The sequence below is a fragment of the Lepus europaeus genome, chromosome 10, assembly GCF_033115175.1.
Source record: "Lepus europaeus isolate LE1 chromosome 10, mLepTim1.pri, whole genome shotgun sequence".
Taxonomy (NCBI): Eukaryota; Metazoa; Chordata; class Mammalia; order Lagomorpha; family Leporidae; genus Lepus; species Lepus europaeus.
In genome coordinates this window covers 37,356,041-37,381,064 of record NC_084836.1, presented here as the reverse complement: position 1 = coordinate 37,381,064, position 25,024 = coordinate 37,356,041, and positions in this window count along the sequence as shown.

Below are 25,024 nucleotides of genomic sequence, written 5' to 3'. Positions count from 1 at the left end.
TCATTGGTATTTCTTTTTTCAAAGTTAACACTTTTCAGAAAAGGAAATGGGTGCCTCTCAGTCACCTTTCAGTGCTGTTTATAGCTGTTGAGTGTGTCCTTCTTGAAACAACCTGTCTCTCTTCCATGATGCCATACTAGATTGGTTTGTCTTTACTTGTTTCTTTTACACAGTTTCCTTACACATTCTTCCATTTGATAATGCATTTTTTCTTTTGATTCCTTTATTCTCTTCTCTTTACAGAGAGAAATATTACCCAACTCCTGTAATTGCTTCCAAACCCATGCCTCATTCCCAACTAGTGTATATTCTAATGATTTGCACATTAAATATTTCAGCCCCGTACTTCTTGTTAACATCAGGGCTACTCATCTTATTTCCCGAGAGAAATGGCATAGACGGTTTTTCGATCCAACTTCTCAAATTTGACTCCCAGCAACAACAACAACAAAAACAACAAATTATCAGAACTGTTCTCTGCAATTCTCTTCCTGTGGTTCGTTTTGTTTATTTGTTCATTTTTGTTTTTATTCTGTAAGCTCAGGGAGTGGGAAATACTTTACCTGGTGGCCTAAACATAAACATGGATGTCATTCTTCACTTTCTTCTTCTACATCTCTCACATCTATTCAGTTTCAGCATCGGAGCACTTCAATCTCCCACAAGTCTCTCAAAACAGTTTTTCTCCACTGCTACTATCTAGGTTCAAGCTACCTCTGTGTCTCACCTTGATTCCTGCAATAGTCCCCTCATTTATCCCTTAACCATTAATATCATTCCACCTCGTTCTGCAGATTGAATTTCTCCAAAAGTCTTTGATGATCATGTTTTCTTCTGCTCAACACTCTTCAGTGGCAAACATTGCTTTTACACTGGAGTTCAATGGATTAACAAAATCACAAGCTCCTCATCGGCGGGTGCTTTGATGTAGTGGGTTAAGCCAGTATCCAGGATATCTGAATCCCATTTCCAAGTTCTGCATTCTCCATGCTTCAGATCCAGCTTCCTACTTAATATGCCTGGGGGACAGCAAAAGATAGCTCAGAAAAGTTCTTGAATGCCTGCCCCCTAAGTGGGAGACCCAGCTGGACATCCTTGCTCCTGGCTTCACTTGGGTCCAGCCCCAGCGATTGCAGGAATTTGAGGCATAAACCAGTCAATGGTAGATCTCTTTGTATCTCCTTCTGGAACTCTGTTTTTCAAAGAAGTAAAAATGAATAAACTTCTACTTATTAAAAAAGTCTTTGTGATCAAGGCATTGACAAGTTATCCAGCCTTGCATTGTATCATAATGAACTATTTTCAATTGCTTCAATAGTTCTTTTCTGAATTTTTTTAATCTTTTTTTTTTTTGGTTGTTTGAATACTTCTTATTTCCATGAATGCTGGATGACCATGCCCTTGATCTAGAACATTGATTTCTCCAAGCTTCTTTGTATTTCTTTATAAATGTTTGGGTCACCTTTTCCTTGTGAAATATTTTTGTAACTATTAAGATTGGGTAGGCATTGTTGCTCTCCCTCTCAACAGCTTTCAAGCCTTTTCTCAGTATGTTTTTTCTACTCTGTTTAGTTATTATGGTTAAGTAATCTTAAACTGTAAACTTAAACCTGTCAGAGTTCTTGGTATAAATTCAAATTCTAGTGCAGTTTTAGGGAATCTTTACATAAATTTACTTGTTGAATAGAAAAATAAATAATAAAAACAGCTTCATCTTTGGGCAATAATGTTCATTGTATGAAATATGTTTATCTTGAGCTATTTGATTTAAATGAATATAATGACAATTTGCCATATATTAGGAGGACTTATAGACTTTTGAAACACTACATTATATGTGATCACAAGTCATACAATATCATGGATCTAAAGTTTTAGTCTCATTAAGAAAGATGAGAATCTTCAGGAGTCATCTAAATTTGTATATTTTTACTTTCTGTAAGATGTGATTTGATCTCTGGTAGAATGATGGTAAACCAGATGGACAGACTCAAATATTTGCTGGGAAAAGGAGACTTTTATCTCTGAAATGCCCTTAGTGAGGCACAAATAACAAAGTATTTCCTACAGGAAACAGGACCCTGTATCCAGAATGCAAATCTCGCTGTTGAATGTCAAGTGAGCCATACAATCCTCTTGGGTATAATTAAAACACCTTTACTGTGTGAAGAACTCAAGAATACCAGCTAGGATTTAAGTTGAACATCTTTTCACTTGTTTACTGCTTATAGCCCTTGCCTACATTCATGCTGAATCATGGTGTTTTTACTTTTTATTTTATTTTTGTTTTTTGAACTCTTTATTTAGTGGAGCATTATGCCTTTGACTGCAAGGTCAATTAACAATGTTATCTAAAAATAAGAATAATACGAACAAATAGATGGTCCTGATACTAAATCATGCAGTTCTGGTAGTAGTGATACACCTGCGTTTATTTTAGCGGCCCTGTTTTTGTTTCCTCCACATGTAATTTCCTGTTATTTTCGTCTTGTAATGCAAAGTTGCATCAGTTCTTGCTTGGAATGAGAAGTGCATGTGTGCATGCCAGCAGGTGTGTGCATATAGATACAGAGCCACATACACATGTGTTACTCAGTGGAGTGAATTAACGTATTTTTATTCAAAACAAAAGACAGCATGAATGTTCTGGCCCAAAAGGACACATCTGATTAGGAAGGAGGAGTCTGCGAAGTTGGTTTCAATACCTGGGAAACTCTGAGTATTTTGATATTATTTTGTTTCGGTAGTATCTCTGATTCTTTATATTTTTATTTTAAATTTTTTAAAGATTTATTTAATTTAAAGGCAAAGTTATAGAGAGGGGGTGGAGACAGAGAGAGAGAGAGAGAGAGAGAGAGATCTTCCATCCATTGGTTTATTCCCCAAATGGCCACAATGGCCGGGGCTGAGCCAGGAGTTTTTTCTGGGTCTTCCAAATGGGTGCAGGGCCCAAACATTTGAGCTATCTTCTACTGCTTTCCTAGGTGTATTAGCAGGGTGCTGGATTGGACTTGAAGCAGCTGGACTCCAACCGGCACCATATTGGATGCTGGCAGCACTGCTGGCGGCTTTACTCAGTATACCACAACACTGGGCCCACATCTCCAATTCTTGCAAGGCACACTTGAGAATCTGATGCTGTGTTAGCTTGGACTCAGTATTTCTCTAGACTAACCCAACAGTATTCTGGTGATTTTTACAAAACACTATATGACTTTCATCAAAATTACTAGATTCATGGCTCCCTCTCCCTCTTCTCAACTTCCTGAAGCAGAGCACTTTAAGACAGATTGCTTTTCTCCATTTATTGTAAAATAGTTGAAGAAAAACTAGAACTCAATCTTATAATCCATTAGTAATTCTAGCAGTTTGTGCATTTTAAGCAGCTTTAAATTCCATTAGTAACTTAGAAGTCAAAAAGCACATAGATTCTTTCAGAGAACAATGCTACGGACAGAAATGGGTGATTGTTGAACTTAGTATTACAGATGGATGATTTCATTAGCTATTTAAATCAGATATCTGTGAACAAAGACTCTGTCACACATTGTACTTGGCCTTATGGTAGAAAAGAGCCAAATATCCATTTATTATAAATAGACTGTGGTGACATTAGCTGTTCTGAGAGTTCCTGGAAATATGGTTATTCTATCTACCTCTTAAGGGGAACAATTGATATTTACTGCCTCAAAGGCTCTGATGAGTGGATGCAGGAAGGGGCGGAAGGGGGGCGCAGGAGCGAGTTATGAGAACAAGATGTATTGCCATGTTTGCGGCAAAGGCAGATTGAACACAATGAGTCTCAGAAGATAGCTTATAAATCAGGATATTCTGACATAATAATATAGGAGAGGTCTTTTAATGGAACTGATATTATAGTCTTGGTGAGCCATAAAAAGTCTATTTGAAAAACTGCAATAATAATTAGACATCTGCCAAGTTTTCAGTGTTGACATTTGCTGGAAGACTGAGAACTTTCTAAAAATCTGGTTTTTTGAAGACATTCTCAACTAATTACTAGTTTTGTTTTTTTTAAGTCAGAGAATCCTGTGTGAACCTTTTAAATAAAGAATAAGAACATACTGAGAAGGAAGAGAACTGTGGCAAAGTTCTTTACTGTAATTCCTGCTAAGTTAAAGAAGCCAAAAGAGATTTCCACTCTATTGTAATTTTAAAGTAGCTAAATTGCTGTACTTTCAAAAGTTCCTGTGATGCTGTCTCTAAAATTTTGCTGTGTAAAACTCAAATTGGAACTGGAGTTTCTCAGAAATAACTGCTGAGAAATTAGCAAGCAAGAATAGGGAAGCATATTTGCTCAATTTAACACAATACAGATAAATTTATGCTAAATGCATTAGGGCTTCCGAAGTGTGAAAATTCCATTTTTGCCATCCTATCTGCAGACTTTCTTCATTCATTGCTTTTTACAACATGAATAAACCACACTTCTCTGGAATATACTGAAAGAATTATCGCGTGAATTAGAATCCTGTGAAGGATATTTTCTTCCCTGCCCATTCATGGGCAGTTGCTACTTTATCTCAGCAGCATGCTTGGATTTGTTCTTAGGTGTTTGTGCAACAGTTAGAGATGCAGAAAGACATACCTTCTTAGTAGTTTAGAAAATTGTTGGAATTTAAAAACATTTATTTACCACCAATCTAAATGCTGGAGAAGTAAGTGTGTAAAACTAGGCCAGGTTGCAAGTGAATGCTGCATTGCCTCTTGTATGCAGTATAACTTCAATACTTTCAGTCTAAAATGTATGTAGAGCATCCCATCTCTGAATGAGACGTTAGCAGTGCATTAAAATAAGTGAAGGGGAATAGTGGCAGAAAAGGGGGCGGTCTAAATACTCTGGTCAGATTTAGGCAAAGGTTGTCATGCTGAAGACGAGCCTAGTGGAGTAGAATCTTTGTTTCAAAGGCATTTGCAAACCTCTACTCACTTATGAATTATCTCTACTTTCAATGTTGTCCATATAAGTCATGAATATAGATTATTTGTGCCCCAAGAATTGCAAGTTTACCATATATAAGCTAGGTAGTCTACAGTCTCTACCAAACTAAAAAATCCCTGAGATATATAAACCTCAAATTAATTATCTACTTGAAGTAATAGCTTTACTAAGTTTATTTAATGTTAAGTATTTTGTTCTCATTGAGAATTAATATCCAAACAACATCATGAAGAATACATTATAAAACTTGTCAGTAGTCATCGTTATTCAGTATTAAATGTCACTTTTCTAAGGATTTGTGAGACAAATTTATATTAGATTCTGAAATCAGTAAAATATATGCTTAAGTTAGTATGCATTATATAATACAAAATTTCTTTTAAAGATGAGAAAAAAACCAAAAAGGAGGTTGATTTAAAATTCAGTCTTGGTGATGGTCATTACATGAGTTCAAGAAAGTGATAATTTCCATCTTTCTTCATTTACAAAATTAAAGATTAAGTGAGAGAAGTAGAAAGTAGAAAGAGAGTGACTAGTGCTGTAGCACAGTAGGTTAATCCTCCACCTGTGGTGCCGACATCCCATATGGGCGCTGGTTCTAGTCCTGGCTGCTCCTCTTCCAATCCTGCTCTCTGCTGTGGCCTGGGAAAGCTGTAGAAGATGGCCCAATTCCTTGGGCCTCTGAACCCGCACCTGGCTTCAGATTGGCACAGCTCTGGCCATTGCAGCTATCTGGGGAGTAAACCAATTGACATAAGACCTTTCTCTCTGTCTTTCCCTCTCACTGTCTATAACTCTACCTCTCAAATAAATAAAGTCTTAAAAAAAGAGATCAATCTAACCATCTGCTGGTCTACTCACAAAATGGCCCCAACAGCCAGGGTTAGACCAAGTGGAAGCCAGGAGCCAGGCACCCCATTTGGGTCTCCCACGGAGGTGGCAGGGGTGTAAGCACTTGGACCATTTTCCATTGCCTTCCCAGGCACATTAGCAGAGAGCAGGCTTGCAGGCAGAGCAGCTGAAACTTGAGTTGATGCTCATATGAGATGCTGCCATCCTAGGCAGTGGCTTAACCTGCTATGCCTCGAAGCTGGCCCCCAATTTTTTTATTATTTTTAATGGTATGATATGTGCATGCCTACGTGTGTATGTGTGTATATGTTTATATATATGTGATTATATGTTTAAATGCTTTAAATTATTCTTTGGGATATAAAATAAAAATTTTTAAATTTATTTTATAGATAGACAGTAAGAGAGAGAGACAGAGAGAAAGGTCTTCCTTCCATTGGTTTACCCCCCAAAATTATCGCTATGGCCAGAGCTACGCCAATCCGAAGCCAGGAGCCAGGTGCTTCTTCTGGTCTCCCATGCGGGTGCAGGGCCCAAGCACTTGGGCCATCCTCCACTGCCTTCCCCGGGCCACAGCAGAGAGCTAGACTGGAAGAGGAGCAACTGGGACTAGAACCTGGCACCCATATGGGATGCCGGCGCTGCAGGCAGAGGATTAACCAAGTGAGCCACAGTGCTGGCCCCTAAAATAAAATTTTTTTAAAAGATTTATTTTATTTATTTGAAAGGCAGAGTAACAGAGAAAGATGAAGATAGAGAGAGAGGTCTCCCATTCACTGGTTTAGTCCGCCAAATGGCCGCAATAGCTGAATCTGAGCGGATCCAAAGCCAGGAGCCGAGAGTTTCTTCTGGTCTCCTACATGGGGGCAGCCATCCTCTGCTGCTTTCCCAGGTGCATTAGCAGGGAGCTGGATCAGAAGTGGAGCAGCTTGCACTTGAACAAGCACCCATATGGGAAGCTGGCACTGCAGGTCAGGGCTTTAACCCACTGTGCTATAGTGCAGGCCTCATAAGATAAAATTTTAAGTAGAAATAAAAAACATTTTGGCATGTTTCTGTTTCAGTGTCAGATGCTGACATTTTATTAAAATCTTAAGTTATAATAAAAAAAGTATAATAGTAATGAAATTTAGAAGAATCTAAATAATATTTTACATTATTTTCCATTTTTAGACACATCAAGAAATATTGTTTAGGAAAATTGCATTTATTGAAGAGAATAATTATGCTGGATAATCCTGAAAATAAATATCCCAGGGAATTTTAGAATTTTTAGATTGCATTTGATTTAAAATTAGCTTTGTCTATTAAATCAGCAGGTAAATCTTTTTCATCATTTTCAATTAAATTTTATTTTATGGAAGGAGGCAGCTTTTTTGGTATTTATAGGGTAGCTTATATTTTGTGCTTAAGAACGACTACATCTTTTTAATATTGTATTCCATTAGGCATATTGTGTGTTTTCTCTTTATGCTTGTTTAACTTTAAAAAGACAAACTATATTTAGATAACTTTGAATACATTGTAACATCAGGAAAAGATTGTTTATTACTGTATGCATTTCAGCTAAGCCAGGCATAATTTTTATCTGTGAACTTTATTTCAGGTTTGAAACAAAGCTTTCTAAATGGTTATTGATTAGTTGTCTTATACCTACAGATTGCTCGCAATAAGTAGAATCTGATAAATAAATATTGTTTTAAATTCTCATATACAATAAGGCCTGTACTGGTTAATGACCAAGATGTTTATAAAGCCCAGAGCTACTGTTCTAAATTGGTCTTGAAAAATATTAACAAGTTTTATATTTCCAAATTTTCTTTTACATGTATATATTTTTTAACTTTTATTTAATAAATATAAATTTCCAAAGTACAAATTTTGGGTTATAGCAGCTTTTTCCCCCAGTAACCTCCCTCCCACCTGCAACCATCCCATCTTCCATTCCCTCTCCCATTCCATTCACATCAAGATTCATTTGCAATTATCTTTATATACAGAAGATCAATTTAGTATATACTAAGTAAAGATTTCAACAGTTTGCACCCACACAGAAACACAAAGTATAGAGTACTGTTTGAGTACTATTTACATCATTAATTCACATTAAGGACAGAGATCCTACATGGGGAGTAAGTGCACAGTGACTCCTGTTGTTGATTTAACAATTGACACTCTTATTTATGACATCAGTAATCACCGGAGGCTCTTGTCATGACCTGCCAAGGCTATGGAAGCCTCTTGAGTTTGCCGATTCTGATCTTATTTAGACAAGGTCATAGTCAAAGTCCTCCCTTCAGAGAAAGGTACCTCCTTCTTTGATGGCCCATTTTTTCCGCTGGGATCTCACTTACAGAGATCTTTCATTTAGGCTTTTTTTTTTTTTTTTTTTTTTTTTTTTTGTCAGAGTGTCTTGGCTTTCCATGCCTGAAATACTCTCATGGGCTTTTTAGCCAGATCCAAATGCCTTAAGGGCTGATTCTGAGGCCAGAGTGCCATTTAGGACATCTGCCATTCTATGAGTCTGCTGTGTATCCTGCTTCCCATGTTACATGCATATATTTAAAATGCCTTTTATTTATGTTCCTGGATTTTTCAAATGTTTCAGCTGTGGTCACACTGATTGTGATTTCTTATTGCCTGTAGACAAGGTATTTTCTTTCAGTAATTGAGAGAAAATACTTTCCCTAACAATGGTAATCTAACACAGTAAGATAGGACTTTTTTGTTCTATCTAAAATGGGCTTTATACTCTACCTAGGGCTTTTATCCCTGTCTTGAGTGAATAATGGATTGAGAGATGGTGTGGCTAGTCTTTTTCTCCATCCCCATTCCTAATCTTCACAGCAGAAAAAGATCTACTTAGGATATAAGCTCAGTAGGCGAAAGTTTGTATAACTTTTCAGAAGGTTAATAAGGACACAATAAGAAGGCATTAGCCTGCATCAGATACCATATTTACTAGCATTTGATCTCAGACTTCTCAGCCTTCAGAACTATGAAAAATGAATTCCTATTATTTATGAATTACCCAATCTGTCCCACTTGGTTATAGCAGCAGAATTGGATCAAGACACTACCTTCATTAAGAAAAAGTGAATTGTGTCTTAAAATCATGACAATTACCTAATATAGACTAGTGAGGATATGCAATTATTTGTTATTGAAAAATTTGAAATACAGTTAAGTGCTTTTTCCATTTGGAGTAATATTTGTGGAGAACTTCAGTGGACCGAAAGAGGAAAATTCCTAGAGTTTGTGCATATTAACATTTGTTATTAAAAGCTGTGGCTCAATAGGCTAATCCTCCACCTGCAGCGCCGGCACACCAGGTTCTAGTCCCAGTTGGGGTGCCGGATTCTGTCCTGGTTGCTCCTCTTCCAGTCCAGCTCCCTGTGTGGCCCAGGAGTGCAGTGGTGGATGGCCCAAGTTCTTGGGCCCTGCACACGCATGGGAGACCAGGAGAAGCACCTGGCTCCTGATTTTGGATAAGCGTGGTGCGCTGGCCACAGCGGCCATTGGGGAGTGAACTAACGGAAAAAGGAAGACCTTTCTCTCTGTCTCTCTCTCTCACTATCCACTCTGCCTGTCAAAAAGAAAAAAAAGAAGAAGAAAGCCAATGATTTTATAATATTAGTGATATCAATCATCATATAAATTAATGTAACAGCATCCTTCTGTGAAAGAAATGCTCACTTTAATTTTTATTTTAGATATAAAAAAATTATATTTATTTATTGAAAGGTAGAGAGAAGGAGGGAGAGAGAGAGGAGGAGGGGCCAAGAGACAGAGAGAGAGGGTGAGAGAGAGGAAGAAAGCAGACAGAGAGAGCTCCCATCTACTCCTTTATTCTGTAAATGCCCACTATGAGCCCCTGTTAGGGTGGGCTGAAGCCAGGACCTGGGAGCTCAATCCAAGCCTCCCACACTGATGGCAGGAATCCACTTACTTCAGTCATTGCTGCCTCCCAGAGTTCGCATTGGCAGGAAGCTGGAGTCAGGAGTCAAAGATGTGTACCTAGCCAAGCACTCCAAGCACTGGAAAAGCTTTCCTTTGTATTTCCTCAATACTGAAAAGTTCCATGTTTTCAATCATTTTTTATAAGATTAAAGATGTTTAAGTGTTGATTTTTTTTCACTTATACTGTTTGCTGGGTCCCTATTTAATTTTACTGTGATGTATACAGCAGGATGACTGGGTCTGTAGAACTTGGGAGCATTGTAACTACAAATTTTTTTTTTATTTTTAACTTTTATTTAATGAATATAAATTTCCAGTGTACAGCTTATGGATTACAATGGCTTCCCCCTCCCATAACTTCCCTCCCACCCACAACCCTCCCCTCTCCCGCCCCCTCTCCCCTTCCATTCACATCAAGATTCATTTTCAATTGTTTTTATATACAGAAGATCAATTTAGTATAAAGATTTCAACAGTTTGCACCCACATAGAAACACAAAGTGAAACATACTGTTTGAGTACTAGTTATAGCATTAAATCAAAATGTACAGCACATTAAGGACAGAGATCCCACATGAGGAGCAAGTACACAGTGGCTCCTGTTGTTGACCCAACAAATTGACACTCTAGTTTATGGCGCCAGTAACCACCCTAGGCTGTCGTCATGAGTTGCCAAGGCTATGGAAGCCTTCCAAGTTTGCTGACTCTGATCATATTTAGACAAGGTCATAAAAGACAGAGTGAGGATAGTAACCAAGGATCCTAAGAGTGGCATTTACTAGGTTTGAACTTTAAGTTTCTATAATGGAAAATGCTATTAATACAAATGTTTGAGAATTAAAAAGTCTAATGATTTTGTGTTACTAGACATGATAGTTATCTTAATGAGAAAGCCCCAGAGGCCTAAAGGGTTAAATACTTGTAAAATCCTACAGGTGCTTTCAAAAATACTGTGAAGTAAGCAAGTGCCTCTTGTTAGTTGATGAGTTTATAATTTTAAACATGGCGACTTAAAGTCTTTTGTCATCCACAGTTATATATGATCTGCTGCTCATAAAACTAAAGTGTTGTTGGTTCTGTGTTTAGCTGTCCTCATATAGGTTCCTATGGACTTTTTCCAGCCACTTCTATTGTATTCAGTACTTTGGGATGGCTCTGTAAACAGATGAAGCCAATAATGTATTAACAGTACCAACTGAGAGAAAGTATGGTTAACTGAGGTTACTAAAAACAAAAAGCAATTCAAGTCAATTGGCAATCTACAAAAAGAGTTAAAAATTTTAAAGGCTATTATTAAAATTGCTATATTGGTCTATTATGCTATGTTATATGTGTGTACATATTGTATGTCCACATGGGGAAATTTTATTAAGAGTTTTATTTTAAATGGCTTATAGATAAGATTGTCCATCAATTTAAGCTGCTAAAATCAAAGATACATTTTAATTTGTGTGACCTGAATCTGTGTATCATATGTTTTAAACTTGTTGGTAGAAAGAAACTAAAAACATTTTAGATGGTTGTGCTTAAGTTTACTGGCTAAACAAACTACACCATGTTAGATATTTAAGAGGTGTTTTCAAATACATGATTCTTAAAATTTATAGAAGGCATTGGACCTTCTGGTAAATGTTTTCTTAAGTTGTTATCTAATGGTTGAAACGGTTTGCTAAGTATTCATGTGATATTGCTATTGTCAGCAAGCGATCTAGGACTTGCTCCCTCATTTCTCTAGTCTAAGCCCAACTTGTTCTTTCATTTCTCTATTCTCTTCAAGGTAGGGAACTAATTCTATTATGAAGGAATCTGTAGGGCACACAATTTAATCTTTAGACCTTATAAAAGAGATGGCTAACATTTTTCTGTGATAGCATAGCCAAAATAAGAACTTAAATAATAATCTCATAGCTAGATGCACTTCGCCATCAGCGAAGTATACAGTAAGTAGAAAAAAACCTCCCTTTAAGACCAAAGGGAAAGAAAGTTTTAAAGAATATAATATAATATAATATAATTTAAAGAATATAATTTTCCTCATGGGCATTGTCTACCTTAGAAAAACTACTACAGAACATGCCTGTGACTATAGACTTGTAGTTCAGGCCACCGAAGATTAGAGATGGGACTTGGGCACTCCCTTGACTTGCATCCTCTGGTCTGCTTTAACACAAACCAGGAGGAAAAGAAAGCTAGGCATCAGAAGCAATGGGTGGCAGGCCTATTACTGGCTGATCTGCACAGTGATCTGCCCTCAAGGAGACCCAACAGGCCAGTCCACTGCAGTGGCTTTCCATGTGGTAAGCCTGGGCTTCAGCAGAAGACAGCTTGTGAAGAGCCCTGGCAGCTCTGCCAAGAGTTGGATCACTGGAAACGGACCTGCCCTGGAGTCGAAGGATGCCCAGGTCAGAGCCACAGATCTTATTGGCTCTAAGCTGAAAAGCCCTTCACTCAGCCCAACTTCCAAAGTGACCACTGCAGCTGAGGGTATGGTCAAGTAGGGTCAGCAACATTGCAGGCAGAACTGTAAATTTCTTGTTAGAGATGCCACCTGCCTTTACCTGGCCAGCTCTCCTACCAGGCCAGCCAAGTAATGAAAGTCAGCAGAGTGCCTTCCCCTATGAGGTTCACACCTCCCTTAGGATATACCCCATGTGAAGAGATAGATAGGTCTGGGCCTCTGAATTTACAAGGCCTAAAGCCCACCAGATTATTATCAAGCCCCTTCTGTCAGGTTCTATTTGCCTCTCAATCAGAAAACTTAATTGTAGCTTAGACAGCACCTTTCTTAGCTCCTCTAATAATGACTCTGTCCTTTGTTCTAGACCCTGTCTAGCGCACTTGGGCCTCATTCCTTTGTAATCATAACCTCTACTCTACCACCAATGGCTCTACTCCCAACCTGTGTGTACTGATGGTCCTCTTCCCCACTTAATGCTGTATAATTGTTCAACTGGTAAATGCCACTCTTAGGATCCTTGGTTACTATCCTCACTCTGTCTTTTATGACCTTGTAACTACAAATTTAAATGAGACTAAGTGGAAAGTGACCCTGTCATGAAGGACTTAGGACATGAAGTATCACTAACGAGAATGTAGAAGACAATCAAATGTAAAGTGCATGTGGGTACAGATGAAAGGAATAGCTGACTTCTATAATTCTTCAAACAAATGAGAAGTGATGCTCAAATTTTGAAAGAAATGCAAAAAAGCATACACTACTGATTTGCTTTGTACTCTGGCTGTTACCAAGCTGTCAGTTTAACATTAATCATTTAATAATACACTACAAGATTATTTATATAATAAATTCATTATTTTCAACAGTAAACTATCAATTCCTTTTTTTTTTTTTTGAGTGCATGATATTGGTACCGGAAATCAATAAGGCACAAGAATAAAAATTGATTGTCAGAGAGTTACAAAATGAAAGTTGTTTCTCTTATTTTCTTTTATTTGGAAGGCAGAGAGAAAGGAACAAACAGAGAAGCAAGTGGAGAGAAATCTTGCATCTACTGGTTCACTCCCTAAATGCCTGCACAGCCAGGCCTGGGCCATGCTATAGCCAGGAAGCCAGAGCTCCACCTGTGTCCTCCACATAGGTGGCCCAGGTCCAAGTACTTAAGTCATTGCCTGTGCCTCCCAGGGTGCACCATTAGCAGGAAACTGCATTTGAAGTGGAGCTGGGGCTTGACTCTAGTCTCTCCAATGTGGGTTCTGGAGTTCCAAATGTCTACTTAACTGCTATGCCACATGCCTTCCTACTATTACCCTTATCCCCCCCCACCCATATTTTTTAAAACTATTTTTGTAATTATATTAATCCCAACTATTTAATTTCAGATGGCTTCCACTTCTGCCTTATACTTATTAATAGATAATTGTGCTTTTGTATAGTCAATGTGAAGATAAAAAATGGATTTTTTTTAGTATTTCTTAATATTCAGAAGCAGATATAGAATTCAGAGTTACGTAATATGATCAGTGGTATGACTTATTCTCATTAGGTTTTGGAAACCAGAATGAGAGTATACACAAAAGCTAGAAATAACAATATATGTGAAACATATTTTTAAAAAACACAATTAGTTTAACTGCTACCTTTCTTGATAATGAGATTTATCAAAGTAATTATCAGAGGATAATAACCAATTTGATCTTTATAGTTTTCAGGAAAGTAATTTCACTTAGAAAAATTTAGTTGTTACATTATGTATGCAATACAAAAACAATTCAGAAATATTGAAATTATTTTGCATAATAAAATTACTCTCTGATGGTATTATGGTACTATATAAAAAGTTTTTCCCAAAAGTTCTGCTAAAAATACTTTCAACCAAAACTTGTGAATCACAAGTAATGAAGAAAGATGAAAGATGACTGTTTTAACCATCTTGCATTTGAGACAGAGAAATTATACAGTAAACATCAAAGAAACTGAGACTCACTATTGAGTGGGAATTTCGCAGTTCACATTGCTGATTATACTTCAAGAAACAGCCACAAAGTGTTTCTTGTAATTTAAATCATAGTCACAATTGATAAGCTATCTTCTGGACGATTTTGTTTAAAGTTAATTACAAGAAAGGAAATAAAAAAAGAATGGAGAATTTTTATAACATGAAGAAAAATTTGCACAATAAAAGTTAGCAAGAAAGAAGATCTTTCTTTTCTAAAAGATCTGACTTTTATAAGGCCTACATACTTTCAATGGCATATTCTGTATCTAATAAACACAGATATTCATTTCTTCCCACTTTGTCTAGGACAACTTAAATGCAATAGAGACAGAGTTATTACTTGAACTAGAGAAACCTCATATTCCAAGTTATTAAGTTTAAATGTCAGAGATTTCCTTGTTGAAGCTCTGTTGTTAGGATTAATTGCAATATCTCCCTGTCTGGTTCATCTCTCTTGTCCTTGTGTCTCTGTGTTACCTGAAACCACCAGTATTGGTCCTGCGGGATCTTCATTGTCGAGCTGTGTGCACCCCTCTCCCATCTCAGGAGGGATTGCAGGTGTGTCCGTGTGTGAGGACAGGCTATGATGTAGTGACAAATGCTTAATAACATGCTCTCTGAAAATCTGACCCCCAATTTGTAGAATTTTCCAATTTCTCAGGTACAAATACTCCCACTATGGCTAATTTTAGACATTCTTTAATGCAGATTTGGGAATAAACATCCAGTAGTCCCTCACTACAGTATTTCCGTTCTATGAATAAAATGAATGTAAAGGGGGCCGGCACGGTGGCTCACCCTGTTAATCATCCACCTGCGGCGCTGGCATCCCATATGGGTGCTGGTTCTAGTCCCGGTTGCTCCTCTTCCAGTCCGGCTCTCTGCTGTGGCCCAGGAAGGCAGTGGAGGATGGCCCAAGCCCCTGGGCCCCTATACCCGCATGGGAGACCAGGAAGAGGCACCTGGCTCCTGGCTTCGGATTGGTGCAGCGCCAGCCGTGGCGGCCATTTTGGGAGGGTGAACCAATGGAAGGAAGATATTTCTCTCTGTTTCTCTCTCTGTCTGTAACTCCACCTGTCAAATTAAAAAAAAAAAATGAATGTAAATAAACTCACATCCATAAAAAGTGAGGAAACTTATTTAAGTACCTAGGAAGTGATGAGGTATGCATCAGTATATTTATTTTAAATCTAATTTATTAAAATGTAAGTTTATACATTTTAATTTTTACAAACTGCCTTGTGGAAAAGCAAGTGGTACAGTTCCTGAAATTTTAATGAACTCTCACAAGTTTTCTGGAGGGATGGCAAACAGTGAAGTTATCTTCTAGAAGGCTGTCGCTTCAATCCAGACATAGAGTAATTAGAGCTTGGGTCATAATGTGACAGCAACAAGGGAATGGAGAAAAGCTCAGGAAATGATGCATAAGAGGGGGAGAGAGGACTGGGAGACTAGCCGAGGGAAGGGACTTCTCTCTGAGAGAAAGTAGCACTTCAGAGATGGTGAGCTAAATCAAAAGCAAAGGAGCGATCTGGAAGCAGGAGCAAAGGCGGAGTCTGCTTGGTCTGAATAAAAGTGCTGCTAGATTTCTACGAGTTTTGGTCGAATGATCCATAGAATTGGAGATCACCATCAAAGGAGGTCATCGAAGCTAAATGTTGTAACCATACTGGGGTTCAGTGCTATGAGAGGCAAGTGAATGAGTGTAGACAGCTCTTTCAGAAGGCAAATTTTAATTGTAGAAGGGATGTGAGGAAACTAGTCTATGAAACATAGTTGAGCTTACTAGAATGGTACCATTTGCTGTCTAGTGAATTTAATTTTTCTGTTAAGAATTCAGGAGACAAAAATCAGTGCTAAAATGAGCTCTTTCAAGCATGAAAGTGTAGTAACTTGTGGAACGTTTATTAAACAGGATAAGATTAATTCCCAGAGAGGTAGGAAAAGCTGGTCTAGTGAGAACAGTGTTCCCATCTTCTTTTTTCTTTAAACTTTACACAATCTCCTAGGCTCAGCAGGTTAAAGTAGGCTCACTTAAATTTACTGGTTGCTAATTTGTGATCTGTTCAGCATCAACTTTTTTTTCTTTTTTTAAGAGTCCTTAGGTTTAGTTTTGGGACATGAGAGTTTTAAAATAGCTCAGAGCTGCAAAGCCATTTATTAGATTGATTTCAAAAACAAAATGCAATTTTTTTCAGACCCTATTGTTGCACAGCCCTGGAGGCCTTTTGTGTTGTAAGGTCATCTATGTTCTCTCCAAGACCGATGCTCTACACAGTCTATGATCCAGCAAGAACATGACAGGAGACGTACTGAAAAATGTATAGGTCAAAGAAGCTCAATGGTGAGATGACATTCCTTTGAAGCCTACATCTACTGCTAATCCCTTTCCTCAAAATCCCTTTCATAATACAATTATTGTTTTCACTGAGAATGTGACAAGGCTTGAGAGAAAGGAAGTGTCCGCAGTAGGGATCCATTTTGCCCTGCTCTAGTAGAATATCTGAGACTGCTAATTTATAAAGAACAGAAACTCATTCCCCAATAGCTTTGGGAGCTAAGGAATCTCAAATCAAGGGTCTCCTGGTGAGGGTCTCCTTGCTGAATCATTCCATGGCAGAGGAGCTGGGAGCCGGCCAGAGAGAGGAAGAATAGGAACTCACAGCCTCAGCCCATTTAGTGACTGATATTAACCCATTAATGAGGATGGCGCATTCCTACCAAGCACCTTCTGTTAGTTCCCATCTCTCAACACCTTTGCATTGTGGATTAACTTTCCAAAACATGCTTTTTAGGGGGACACATTCAAGACATTGCCGTAGGATACAACAGAGGAACAGGGACACTCAACATTATTCCATATGTGTTTTCAAAGATATAGATCTCTGTTGGTACCATTGGATAATCCATACCCAAATGGGTTTATCATTTGTTACCACTAGGAATGCAGGCAGTGGTTGAGAGCAAGCAGTTGTATACTGTGTATGTATAGAAATGTCATTAAAGGACTGGATTTTGTTGGTTATTTAACAATTAATATGAAGAACTCATTGATGGAGATATTTGTGTAGACACAGAAAACATAAGTCACTGGCCATTTTTCCTTAAAATAAGGCTTTCTACTATATTTACTTAGTATTATTTAATTAATTAAAGATTCTGATGATCCAATAAAGATCTTGGGTTTAAAATAAGAAACACATCAACAAAATCCCCAGTGTGGGTGACTGTGTTTTCGCCAAATAACTAAATTATCTGCAATCCCACATGACCTTCTTTACACTTGTCACACTGAAAAGTAGGATCTGTGATTTTTTTTCTTAAATCTAGAGTGTTTATGGCTATAACAAAGGTGATGCTATGTGACTTCCAGGGCTAGGTTACAAAGGCAACATTTGTTCCTCTCAGGGCACTCACTCACTCACTTGCTCTTCCATGAGGAAGCAGGCTGAGAGGACTAAGAAACTGCAAACAAGGGCTATTCCCTATAGACAAGACAGGAAGACTCAGCAAAGCCAAGAGCACAGAGAACTGAGAGAAGAGACATAGAGAACAACTGGTAGGCAACAGTACGTAATTTTAATCAAGGAACACATTGCACTTCAAAATTGTTATGGAGCAATGGTTACTGTGTATTTCCTGGTGTCACTCTTTTTGATTGGTAGTGTTTATAGCATTTATGCTATGATTATACTGTCACTGTATGTTGGGTTTGTGTTAGATAGATAACTTTAGTTCACAAGTTTTTAGACTGAGAGACCAGGTCCTCGCAAGAAGCACACAAGTAATATCATTTAAAGAGTCCCAAATGCAATGGAACCTAATTCAGATAATAAGTTGCTTAACTGGACACTACACTGATATTGTAATTAGATTAAATCTGTGGATTTAGGTGAGTACATTTTGCCCATAAAGACTCTATAAATTATTGTATCCAGAGTACAGTCAGTGGGAAGTTGTAATTCTCAAAATATCTGGGGGCTGGCATTATGGTACACCAGGTTAAGCCTCCTCCTGTGACACCATCATCCCATATGAGTGCCAGTTCGAGTCACAGATGATTTACTTCCAATCTAGATCCTCACTAATACACCTGGGAAGGCAGAGGAAGATGGCCTAAGTGCTTGGGTCCCTGATACCCATGTGGAAGACCCAGACAGAGGTCCAGTCTCCTGATTTCATGTGGCCCGGCCCTGGCCATTGCAGCCATTTGGGGTATGAACTAGTGGATGGAGGATATATCTCTCTATCTCTGTCTCTCTGTAACTCTGCCATTCAAATAAATAAATAAATCTTTAAAAACATCTTTAGGAATCTCATTCTCATACATTATTCTTATAAGATACTCTTAATACTCTTCCCGTTGAGGGTTGGGGTACTCTATAATCTCTCTCCAACCTGAATTTTGTTTATTGTGTAAGGAATACTACATCACTCAGCTTGTAAGGGGCAAGATTGTTTCTGCTTGGGCCTGTTGGGATTGTTGCTCTTGGAACCCAAGCAAAATTGCACTAGGAAAGGTCTATGTAGACGAGAGGTCTTCAAAAAGTTCATGGAAAATGTGTATCATCAATAAGGGTCTCAAAAACATTTTGCTTCAAAATAAACTTATTTCTTAATTTCATTTTTACACAAACATTTTGAAGTCACTTCATGCTTTCTGCATTACCTGTCAGATAGAAGAGTTGACATGCTTGAAGATGATTGTGACTCCAAGATGTTTGGTAAACACCAGACTTTGTGTTTTCCTAGCTGCAAGGCAAGACATTTTTTTTTTTTTTTTTTTGACAGGCAGAGTGGATAGTGAGAGAGAGAGACAGAGAGAAAGGTCTTCCTTTTTGCCGCTGGTTCACCCTCCAATGGCCGCTGCGGCCGGCGCATCGCACTGATCCGAAGCCAGGAGCCAGGTGCTTCTCCTGGTCTCCCATGCGGGTGCAGGGCCCAAGGACTTGGGCCATCCTCCACTGCACTCCCTGGCCACAACAGAGAGCTGGCCTGGAAGAGCGGCAACCGGGACAGAGTCCAGCACCCCAACTGGGACTAGAACCCGGTGTGCCGGCGCCGCAAGGCGGAGGATTAGCCTGTTAAGCCATGGTGCCAGCCCAAGGCAAGACATTTTAAAGAAAAAAAAAAAGAATGAAAGAAAAGCTGCCCTGGCCCTGGCTCTACTCTGCTCTTTCTAAGCGCCTGACCCAGAGGATCTGTTAAAACAATCAAATGGTTGTTTGCACCAAGAGGTTTGTTTTGGAGTTATAGTTACTGCAGTGCCCTTTTCCATCCATAGCCCGTTATATAATGGACTAATTTCTCAAGTATCCAAAAACAGAGACCTTAAAAATTTTAGCAATTTCTCAATCCTTTTGTTGTTCTTTAGTCATCCATCTGCATTTTCTGGATTGCTGAATGACTAGTTACCAATATATCATCATCTTGATTATTTTGTTACTTTACTGTATTTGTCAATTGATTTGTGGGTAACTGTCTCACTGTCACAACATGTTCAATTGGGGTTTACAAGGTATGTAACGCAGCAAAGACATCGCCTTACACCAGTTGCATTATAAGACATAGCTCTGTATATATGTGCACATATGTATGTATGTAATTATTTTATGTATATATGAAAGAAAGTCAAATGGACAGAGAGACTCCATTTCAAAGTAGTGGTCGTATTATAGGTAAACACCTGTGTTGTAGGAAAATGCTGAAGAGCTAGAAGGCATGCATTTAATTTGTGGCTCTGACACTATGATCTACATGTCATTGAACAATTCATTGAAACTCTCCAAACTTTAATTTTCTTTGTAAATTTTCAAAAAAGTCTCAGTTTGAGATTTAAGTAAGGTAAATTATTAATTTAAAACAGTTAAAGGGCCCATATTCCCTTTGTAAATAGTTTGAAATTTATTCTCAATGTATGGAAATATATTGTCAAAGCTGTCTGTATTTTGGACTTGAAAGCCTCAGAAACTACCGAGTTTTTACTTCTGAAAATTTTATTTTGTCCTCTTGTGTTCTATACTAACCAAATACTTTAATTTCATTGTGGCAAAAACCACTGTAAATAATACTTTCTTAACAGTTTAATTTGCCGGTATTCAGTTATTAACTAGAGACATGATATTGAGTAGCAGATTTCTAGAGATATTTCATCTTGTTTGACGGCAAACAGCAAGCCATTGAATAACCTCTTATTTCCTCTTCCTGGTAAGAGTTGATAGGCAGGCATCCTTCACAGTATAGACATTAGATGGGAGAGTGATGTATCAACTTTGTCCTTTTAGTGAATTTCCTAACCTTGAGATTTGTGTAAATTCTGCATGAAAAAACTAAGATTCACCCTAAAAAATAACTCAGTTTATACAAATAATGCTATGTTTTCTTCAAGAGTCCAAAATAGGCCTCTTTCTGTGTGTAACACTCTGAAACCACACATAGCAAGGTTGATGAGGGAGGGTAAGAATTGCCATGGACATCATGTAACTGGGTTATTATCCTTTTGTGAAAGAAAGATTTTTAAAACAGTGATGGAACTGTATATCAGATAAGCAACATAAATTCCAGATCATATCCCATTTTTCAACTTGTTCTGTGATGGTATAAAAATCATAGTTTTTTTCCTTAAAGTAGAAACTAAAAAGAATGAAGAATGCCATTTAATGAAGAGACATTCACTCTTGTATCAGCGTGCTCCTGGGTTCCATACACTATTCTTGGTTTGTCTTTGCCCCTGTTTGCAGAACAGGAACCTCTCTTACAGCTGAAAGGATGCACCTCGTTGGTTTTAGGTGCTTGGCTTCTACTTGCTGTGCTGGGAGCTCTGCGCGTTTCAAGAGAATTGTGGAATATGAAGCAAGGGCTAGTTATGGTCTCAGGGACAAAACTAAGCTGCTAATCAAAATTTGCAATTCAGTGTGGATTGCTAATCATGATTCCGTGTATCAAGGCATAGGCTTTGGTTTGTTTACAGTACAGGTACATAACTATATGTGAGAAGCTTGTTTGTGTCTGCAGCATGAATTCTAGGCATTTTTTTCTCCACTACAAATTATGTACAACATGCAATGACTGCCCATAGTAAGTCGTGCTTCATTTTATCACCTTCTGTAGTGGGAAATTCTACTTGAGTTGAAACTAATTTAGCTTAAAAAGTTTGGAAAGTGTTGATAATCTGCCTGAGTGATCTATTTACAGGAATGCCAAAGGAAGCTCCCAGGAAAGTATGTCATACTCAAGAAAGACAGATTTAAGACAGTTTTGCTCAGAGGCACAGAGAGGATCCAATATTGAGAATAGTATTAGGTATGATTCTTTCAATCTCAAATATCAGAAACTCATTTCCAACTTGCTTGAGCAAATAATGGCATTTATTGGTTCATATACCTAAAAGATCAGGAGGTTTGATTTTAGGTATGAATTGAGCCAAAAATTAAAGGATATTGTTACTATGTATTTTCTCATACTCTCTGAGTTTTGTCTTTAGCCATTTGAGCTCCATTTCATGACTTCAAATGGATAATAAAAAGCCTCTGAAAACTATGTTCCACTTTTCAAATTCTCTTCTTAGTTTTATTCAGTATTTTAGCTTTATGAATCCACTAAAATAGCTCTCTGAAACTTACATCTGTCCTATTTCTAAGTCTTGGAGAAACTTTTCCTGCTATGTCTCTCTCAGCATCATTCTTCATGGTTAACAACTGTCAATTTCTTAAAATATTCTTTCTTCTTTGCCTTTGCTCCTTCTTGGTCTGTTTTGATGGCTCTTCTTCTTCTGTTGCAACAATAAATGTTGGACTGGCTCGAGAAAAATTCTGACCCATCTTCCCCATTGCTACATATTCCTGGTTGATGTTATTTAGTTCCACCACAGTGGTGGGCTACCTCTAAGATAGCCCGCAATATTTTTCCTTTTGATACGTATGCCCTTGTGTAATCCTCTGATCTGGGTGGGTGAGTGACATGGAAATAGAGTTTGTTGAAAGTGATGGTTTGAGGTAGCTGGTGCTGTGGTGTAGTGGGTAACACCTGCAACACCGGCATCCTGTGTGGGCACCAGTTCAAGTCCTGACTGCTGTACTTCTGATCCAGCTCCCTGCTAATGGCCTGGGAAAACATCAGGAAATGGCTCAAGTGTTTAAGGCCCTTGGCATCCATGTATGACATGCAGATGAAGCTCTAGGCTCCTGGCTTTAGCTTGGCTCAATCCAGGCCATTGTAGCCATCTGGGGAGTGAACCAGCAGATGGAAGATTTCTCTCTCTCTCCCTCCCTCCCTTCCTCCCTCACTCCCTCTCTGTAACTTTGACTTTCAAATAAATAATTTTTTTACAAAAAGAAAATGATGGTTTATAACATCTAAGATTATGTTTTAATAATAACCTTGTGGTTTCTGTATTGGGTGTGTCCTTGTTCCTGTCTGCTCACTCTGAGTCAAGCTGAATGCATTTGGAGAGGCTGATGGGTCTGTGTGTCAAGGAGCTGAAAGACCATTCATTCCATAAGTCAGTGGATACCTGAATCTTGTGAATAATTATGTGAATGACTTGGAGATTGTTCTTCCCCAATTGAGACTTCATGTGAGACCAAGGTACTAGACAAGTTTGATTGCACTCTCATGAAAGATTATGCATGAGAGGCACCCTGAGACTTGCTTAACAGAAACTGTGAAATATTTGTTGTTTGAGCAGCTGTGTAGGGTGGTTTTGGGGAAAGAGTTTTTCAGATAGCAATAGATAACTGATTTAATAAGCTCTCAGTCTGCAAGATCCCATTCAGAGATTTGACCAACCACAAATGGAAAATATTTGAGAAAACATGACATGTGTACTGAATATGCGTGGACTTTTTTTGGCCATTGCTCTACAGATTTTTTTTTAAATTGACAGATATAGTTTGACAGTGTGAGAGAGAGAGAGAGAGACAGAGAGAAAGGTCTTCCTTCCATTGGTTCACCTCCCAAATGGCTGCTACGGCTGGAACTATGCCAATCCAAAGCCAGGAGCCAGGAGCTTCCTCCTGGTCTCCCATGCAAGTGCAGGGGCCCAAGTACTTGGGCCATCCTCCACTGCCTTCCCGGGCCACAGCAGAGAGCTGGTCTGGAAGAGGGGCAACCAGGACTAGAACCTGGCTCCCATATAGGATGCCAGTGCTGCAGGCAGAGGATTAACCAAGTGAGCCATGGTGCCGTCCCCTCTCTACAGAATTTGTATAATAACTTTCTGCATAGATTTTTATATTGTATTAAGTATTATAGGAAATCTAGAGGTGACTTAAAATGTGTTGGAGAATGTGCATAGGTTGCATGTATATGAGAATTCTTCAAAAAGTTCACGGAGGGCCTGACATTGTGGTAAACAGGTTAAGCTGCCACCTGCAGCACCATGTCACAATGCTGGTTTGAGTCCTGGTTGATCTGCTTCAGATCCAGCTTCCTGCCAATATGCCTGAGAAAGCAGCAGAGGATGGTCCAAGTTCTTGGACCCTTGCCACCCATGTGGGAGACCAAGACGTGTGAAGCTGGTGTCTAGCTTCAAAGTGTCCTGGACTTGACTGTTGCAGCCATTTGGGGATTGAACCAGTAGATGGAAGATCTCTTTGTGTCTCTCCCTCTCTATCACACTGCATTTCAAATATGTAAGCCAATATTTTAGAGAAATTCATGGAAATGCATATTATGAGAAAACTGCATGGATTTCAAAATTTTGTTACACCAAAACATCCTTTTTGAAAAAAAATATTAATTTATTTGATAGAATGTGCATGTGAGAAAGAGAAGCAGAGACATACATGGAGAGAGGTCTGTCTTCCACTGATTTACTCTCCAAACGGCTGCAACATCCTGGCCGGATCCAAGTCACAGCTAGGAATTAGAATACCATCTGGGTCACAACGTGTGTGACAAGAAGCCACACATCTGGGCTATTCTCCTTTGCCTTCCTAGGCATGTTAACAGGAAGCTGGATCTGAAACGGAGCTGCTGAGACAAACCGGTGGTCAGATATGGGATGCTGGCATCACAAGGGTGTCACAACTTAACCCACTGTGCCACATGCTGGCTCCATAATAAACTTCTTTCCATTCCATATTTCCATGAACTGTTTGGAGTACTCACATGCTATGCTTTTTAAAAAAAATTATTTATTTATATGAAAAGTAGAGTTGCAGAGAGAGGGGAAAGACAGAGTGATTGATTTTCCATCTGCTGGTTCACTCCCCAGTAGGCTGGGGCTGGGTCAGGCCAAAGTCAGGAGCCTGGAACTCCACGTGGGTGGCAGGAGCCCCATCACTTGAGTCATCCTCTGCTGCTTTCCCAAGTGCATTAGCAGGGAGCTGGATGGGAAATGGAGCAGGCAGGAGTTAAATTGGCACTCATATGTGAGGATGCTGCTGCAGGCAGCAGCTTAACTCTCTCACTACAACCTCCAAATATTATGTTTTTTGTAGGAAGAACTTGAGCTGCTGTGAATTTTGGTATCCATAGGTTGGGGAGAGTGGGTCCCTGGAACCACTTCCTTACAAAAAGCAATGGGTGGCTGTACAATAACTTCAAATATCATGCTGATGATTTTAAGATCTTATTTCTAAGAATCACCACCTTTCAGGACTAGAAACTTAAAAATTTAATGGTTGTTTGCAATTACATTAAGCTGCTGGATGGCCGTATTATGGTTAAAATAGAACTTTTTATTTTTTTCAATCCCCCAAATAGACGCATTACCTCAGGAAATGACACTACCATCTGCCCAACTGCTAATAAAACAACAATAACAAAAAAAGCCTTTGCTTTTTTTCCCTTT